The sequence below is a fragment of the Leptinotarsa decemlineata genome, unplaced genomic scaffold (genome assembly GCF_025532065.1).
Source record: "Leptinotarsa decemlineata unplaced genomic scaffold, Ldec_3_MD MMD2_P_RNA_scaffold_11, whole genome shotgun sequence".
In the NCBI taxonomy this organism is placed as follows: Eukaryota; Metazoa; Arthropoda; class Insecta; order Coleoptera; family Chrysomelidae; genus Leptinotarsa; species Leptinotarsa decemlineata.
Window position 1 is genome coordinate 5,471,335 of NW_027412525.1, and position 5,470 is coordinate 5,476,804.

Consider the following 5,470-nt stretch of genomic DNA (forward strand, 5'->3'; position numbering starts at 1 on the left):
AGGCCAGCGTAGATATACGAAACATATGGAAACCCATCATCAAACGAAAAATGACCAACTCCCGCCAAATCGGTCATCTCTCACGGAATCAGTGAAGCGGAAAATGAAAAGTAGAGAAAGTGAAAGTATTTCAACGACCTATAAAATAGTCATCTCTCGGAGGAATCAGTCCAGTCATCACCAGAAGACGATTGTAGATACCAACAATCGAAACGTCGTGAACTAACGTGACTTGGAATCTCTACACTTTTTTATTTTTTATTATTTTCTTTTTGCATTCCTTTAATTTTTATTTATTCAATTATTATATTTTTACTTGTAGGTTATTTCACTATCATTTCATTTCAGGTTTATTGTTGCTTAATATAATTGTTATTTTCAACTATTCTTTTTAATTATTCTTTTTTACTTGTTTCAGGGATTTCAAATCATTTTATATAATAGACAATGGAAGTCCGAACTAGTGAAATAATCAAAGATGTTAAAAAGTGAAAAATTCAATTAAAGCAATGAAAAAATTATTTTTCAATATTCAAAAATATTCGTATTCTTTTTTGGGAAAGAAAGTTTTTGGCTTTCTACTACCCCATCTTGCTACTAGGATGAGATAATCTTCCAAAGGAAGGAAGGAAGTAATCAATTTGAAAATAAGTAACTCCTCTATATATATATTGATATTGATATATTTATATATTGAAGTACAGTTTATATATTTACATGTAATATATCGTGTTTTTCAAAAGTCTCAGATCCAGTAACTTGGCCTAGATATGTTTATCTGTTCTGCCATGTACTAGATCTAAAAAAGTGTACATTTTATGATAATAAATAAGCAGTGAGTAGAGAAAAAATTTAGTAGAAAAATTAACAAGATAGATTCAATGATTTTTTTTTCTTTTTTTAAAAAATAACAAATAATTATATAATATAAGTTGCAAATGGTGAGGATTCCAAACCGTTTCAAGCAGGGTCAGTTACAGAGGAGGACAGATAGTTTTTAAAGGTAAGGTTCATATTAAATTATTATTCATTATATTATAAAATTTGTTTGAAAATTGTAGAATATGTTTCTTTGTTTCTTTTTTGAATTGTTCTAGTTTTCGAATATATTTCAATTCAATCGGAATGCAGTTGAAGAATTTAGGGCCAAAGAAAAAGAAAGATCTTTGCGTTAAAGATTTTCTGAAAAGTTGTGTACTGAGATTCAAATTACTAGTGGATCTGGTTATTCCAGTTTTTCTCTGGTTAGATGTTTCGTGTCTGATGTACATTCTTTTTAAACACTGGTGAGTAAATAACAGTTTTATATTCAAGACCTGTGATTCTTGGTATAGCATGTCAGTGGAATAGCGTTTATTTTTTTCAGAATAATTCTTAGAAGAATATTTTGTGTTTTTTGCAGAGAATCAAGTGTAGTATTGAAGGCCCCACCCCATGCTGTAATACAGTAGGTCATTACAGATTCAGCTAGGGAATTGTAAAGTAAAAGGAGATTTCTTCTGGTAAGTACGTCTCTCAGGATATAAAAACTGTGCATCAAGACTCTTAAACGGTTATTAACATTTGTGATGTGATCTGACCAGCGCGTGCATTGATCTAAGACTACTCCTAAATATTTGATTTTTTCCACTTTTTTTACTATGGAACATGTGCAATCGATCTTATGACAGTTTGTGATGTGTAATTGTATCAGAATATTTTTTGGTTGGGTAGTGACTGTTGGCGTAAATGTGAGAAATTTTGTTTTTTCAATATTCAGGGTGAGTTTGTTTAAGTTTAGCCAGTCGTGTATTTTTTGCAAGTCAGTCTCAGTAGTTTCTTTTACTTCCTCCCAAGTTTCTCCTGTGAAGATCAGAGCTGTATCATCTGCATAACAAAAATAGTGTCCTTTAAATCCATTAATTCTTGTAATATCATTCATGTACACAAGGAACAGTATCGGTCCTAATACTGTCCCCTGTGGTACACCGATTTTTAATTTTGAAACGTTACTTATTTCTTGTCCAACTTTTACCTGTTTTACTCTACTTGTTAGGTAATCAGTCATAAGGTCAGCCGACAGACCACGTATACCGTAATGGTGCAGCTTATTGAGTAAAATTTCGTGAGAAACTGTGTCGAAGGCCTTGGCAAGGTCGAGGAATACTGCAACGCATTTCATCGATTTGTCCAAAGCCCCGACTGTCTCCTCCAGGAAATCCACTACAGCATTCTCAGTGTTTGAGTTCTGTACAAAACCATATTGCCTATCAGTGATGACATTATGTTTGTGAAAAAAATCCAACAGTCTTTTTTTTACCACCTGTTCAAATATTTTTGCTAAGTTGTTTATAACAGATATTGGTCTATAATTACTTGGTTCACGACGGTCACCTGATTTGAAAATTGGAGTGATGAGAGACTCTTTCCATTTCTGTGGAATTTTTCCACTTGATAAGCATAGATTAATTATGTGTACTAGTGGGGATAGGATACATTCATGAATGTATTTTATGGTTTTAACTGAGAGTTTGTCTGGACCTGAAGAACAATTATTTTTCAGTTTAGATATCTGAATAATGATTTCATTTTTTGTTGCAGGTTCTAAGTATATGGTTGAATCATTTCTTGCTAAGGAGTGTCTGGCTGAATTCATTTTGGGAATTTTTTCTGACATATTGATACCGAGATTGGTGTAAAAATTATTAAATATGTTGGCTTTTTCTTTGTTGCTTGTTATCATATTCCCAGTTTTATTTTTCAATGGTATGTCTTCTATTTGTATATTGTTCTTTTTCTTATTGCGACCAGTTATATCATTTATGACATTCCATATTTTTTTATTGTCTTTTCCAGCTTCCTCTATTTTGTGCTGATAAAATTCATTTTTTGTTTTTTTAATTAAAGCATTGAGTTTATTTCGAAATTCTTTGTAGTTTCTCTCGTTTTCGACAGTGTGGTTTTTAATTAGTTTTTTTTTTCATAAGATCCCTGCGTTTAATAGATGTGATGAGACCTAAGGTAATCCACGGTTTTATTTTTTTATACTTTTTATTATTTATGATTCTTACTTTACTTGAATTTGTTATGTAATAATTTAACTTATCGATGAACAGTTGATACGCTGTTTGGGATTCATTTGATATGAGAACATCATCCCATGTTTCATTTATAAGAAAACTTTTTAATTTTTCACAATTTACCTTGGTAATTCTGACATCATTTTCTGTATTTTCAGATTTGTTATTGTTCAATGGAATATATATGAAAGGTGTGAAGTGGTCTGTCATGTCAGTTCGAAATATCACGGGTTCGATTTCGGTTTCGTTTTTTATACTGTTTTTCATTCTGACAAATATATGATCAAATTATAGATTTTGTGTTTTCTGTAACTCTTGTAGGTTGATTTATGTACGATATGAAACCATTTGAGTTTAACAACAATGATGTGTAGATCATGCAAAGAAGTAACTTTCAGACACAAACTGAAAGAGAGTCCTTTTTTTGTGTTAATATGGAGTAGTAGAAAGCCAAAAATTATCTTTCCTGGCCCCTTCAATTCAAATTCGTATTCTTATTATTTAAAGTTAAATTAAAATGATTTTTCATAATTTTTAGCTCTATTTGTTCGAGAAAAATTTATAAACAAACGTATTGTTTACAAGTTTTTTGAAAAAGATTTTTATCAGTGATGAATATGATTTTTAAAAACAAAAAAAATTTATGCTTGAAAAAGCATTTGTTGATTTTTTCAATCATAATTTCTATTTCTCTTCGATATTCTGAAAAAGAATCTTTTTCAATTCATATTTTCTTCATTTATCTAATAAACAATCTGTTTTGAACAAATTCATTTCCACGATATGATTTTTTTAAATACTACAAAAAAATAAAACAACCATGTGTCAATTTTTGTGTAGAAAAAGAAAAATATTGAAAGAATTGTAAAAAATATAAAAAAAAATACACAAAAAGTGACACATGGTTGTTTTTGTTTTTTGGTGGTATCCAGAAAGATTTATCGTGAAAATTAATATCTTGAAAACAAATTGTTTATTAAATGATGAAGAAAATATAAATTGAATTTTTTTTTTTAGAATACCGAAGAGAAACAAATTATGTTGAAAAAATCTCTCCTTGATAATCATATTCAGTAGCAAAAATATTGTTATTCAACAAATGCGTTTTTAAGCAATAATATTTTTTTAAGAAACGATTTTATTTTTCAAAATCATAATATTCATCACTGATAAAAATCCTTCCAAAAAAATTTCAAATATCTTATAAACAATACATTTGTTTATAACAATTTTTTGAACAAATAGAGCTAAAAATGATGAAGAACTTCAAATGGCAAGAATACGTATAAATTTGAATAATAAAAAAATATTTTTCTATTGCTTTAATTGAATTTTTCACTTTTTGATGTCTTTGATTATTAATAACAAAGTGGAAAATCAAAATTTTTTAATTTTTCAGACAGTAATCTTTTCTGAAGGCTTTCAAGAAAAGGTCCAACGAGTGAACAAAATTTGAAATTTTTAGTTTGAAAATTATCAAGGTTTTTATGTAAATTCAAAACTTGTAAAAATTAGTTAATTAACTATAAAAACTAACATTCCTTGACGTTTTGGTAATGAGGAGCCAATATGGAGGGTTAGAATACGATATATTTAGAAAAGAAACAAGCACGTACCGGTATATTCCTGACAGTTCACATCACTGTGGACAGCACAAACGTGCTGGGTTGAATTTTTTAGTGCATCGTCTTTTGACTTTCCCTCTAACACATGCTAGGTTCACAAAAGAAAGACGTACAATACAGGAAATAGCAACCACTAACGGTTTCTCGAGGGGTATTGTAGATGACATAATAAGGAAAAAGAAGTTTAGGTTAAGAATGAACGAAATCTCGACTTTCAGAAAGGACAAAAACCAAGATAAATACATCTCAGTTCCACACCACCAATATACGAGGAACTTTGGAAAGATTGTCAAGGAACTAGGTATGAAGGTGGTTTTTAAAACAAGTCATACACTACAGAGCCTTTTGGGAAGTCTAAAAGACAAAGTCGAGAATTCGGAAAAGTCTGGAATTTATGAAATTGAATGTAAGGACTGCGATGCAAAATATTATGGACAGGCAAGAAGATCTATCAAAGTAAGATATAAGGAACACATATCACACTTAAAATATGGAAGACCTAAAAAATCAACAGTCGCCCATCATATTTTGCAACAATCCATAGACTGCAGTTCATTACGATTAGTTAGACAAGTTAACAACAACAGCAACTAGATGCCTATGAGAGTGTAGAAATAAGTAAACACAATAATATTATGAATAACAATGACGGACCTATTCCAAAGAGCATACTATATATCTTGTTAAAATAAAATGAAAAAATGTTGTTATGTTTACTGATTACTACATAAGGACACATTGCAAAAATAAATTTAGATAGGCAATATTGTTAAATAAATTTTTATA

At 29.7% G+C, this 5,470-nt stretch overlaps 1 long non-coding RNA gene across 1 annotated transcript; it reads left to right on the forward strand.

The window, feature by feature from the left end:
• The first annotated feature begins 1,151 nt into the window (after positions 1-1,151).
• Positions 1,152-1,824, forward strand: LOC141480398 (uncharacterized). Its single transcript, XR_012464321.1, has 2 exons — positions 1,152-1,286; positions 1,403-1,824. It is a non-coding gene; the product is annotated as an uncharacterized lncRNA (long non-coding RNA).
• Positions 1,825-5,470: the final 3,646 nt, after the last annotated feature.